Consider the following 1,626-nt stretch of genomic DNA (forward strand, 5'->3'; position numbering starts at 1 on the left):
CTCACTGCTGCCAAAGCTACATCCCTTGCAGAGGAGAAGTCCATGCTGCCCTGTTCTGAATCTACTAGCTTCCAGTGATGCTGACTTGAAGCCTTGGCCAAAGGTGTATCTGTATGCTTCTCTTATTGCCACTCTTTTCTTCCACTTTACTCTTATCTCTCTTTCTCTCTCTCTCTCTCTCCACTGCAGTCCTCTTCTAAAGCTGCTGTGCCTACCACTCCAATTGTTGTTGAGCCTACCTCTCCACCAAGTGTGTATTGTCATACTTTGCTCTCTGCTCATTTTCAAATAAGTGTTTGTGTTGCCTGTGTAGCAGCCAAGAAGGGTAAGGCAGCTGCTGCCCCCAAGGAGTCACCATCAAAGCAACGCCACAAGTGAGCTCAGGCGGAGCTGCAGAAGAAATACAGCCCATGCATGACCATCCTGCTGCACAGGCTACTTGCCAAACCTCTCCAATTTCATGCATAACTGGTTAGTCCTTCCTCTTCCCTATCCATTTGGAAGTTTTATTTGTTGACAACTTCCAATGTGCATTGGAGGTTTTATTTGTCAACAACTTGCAATGCACATTGGATGTTTTATTTGTTGACATCTTCCAATGCTCATTGGATGTTGTATTTGTTGATGTCTGCTGAGCCACATCACAAGTCTTCTTTCTCATCTATCCACTCACATATCAATGCAGGTTTCAGTTTACATCTAATCATCCACTTAATGTCTTCAATGCTGCAGAATGACTTTCCACGACCTGCAGTGTTGCTACATCTCCCTCCAACTTTGCCCACAGCATTGTCAACATTGAAGCACACAAGAGCCTCCAAGTTTTCTGTCTTCTCCACTTTTCCTTCACTTCCCCCTCCTTTGACACCAGCTTCCTGCTTCTGACCCTTTCATCAGTGGCAGTGATGTCTGCAGCTTCTCCCACCACCACATCCCTCAGCCCTCCATTGGGCGCCCTCATCCTATAACTGCCATTCCAGAGCCTCACTGCTACCTTCACCACATCCCCATCCCTCAGATGAAGTGTGAAATGGTTCACTCTGCTCCTGCCTTCCTCACCACACATTCATCTGACTGCTTTCCTCTTCCTCAAGCCCTCTACAGCTTCCTCCTCCAGAGCTTGGAGCTGCTGGCACCAGCTCCATCTCCCTCTTTTCTCCCAGCACTCCCTGCCACCTCCTCTATGAAGCAAACCCCACCTACTATCTTTCCCTTGTCCCTGCCCTCTACTCCAACTTCATTTGCCTATCCTCCACTCCCATTCCCTCCAAATCCAACATCTCCTCTCTTTCCAACTGGCTGCTCACCTTCCTCTCCACATTCCTCACTGATGACAAGCTCAACCTCCTCTTCACCAACATGGAAGCACTCTACTCTCATCCTGGCTTTGACCAGCTGCCACCCAAGAGCACTGCTTCCAGCTCTTCCACCTCTTCTGCTTCCTCTTCAGGCTGAAAGCAGTGCAAGTCCCTTGGTTAAATGTTAGCCTCCTCCCACTCAACTCCAATAAATTGCTACCTTTTTCTTTGATACCCTCACATCACCACTGCCCACTTCACACAGAAAAATGCCAAAGCATCCTGTTTAACTTGCGTTTTCCCCTTCCTGTACAGATTTCACATTATT

Source organism: Acanthamoeba castellanii (genome assembly GCF_000313135.1).
Source record: "Acanthamoeba castellanii str. Neff unplaced genomic scaffold scf7180000084744, whole genome shotgun sequence".
NCBI lineage: Eukaryota > Discosea > Longamoebia > Acanthamoebidae > Acanthamoeba > Acanthamoeba castellanii.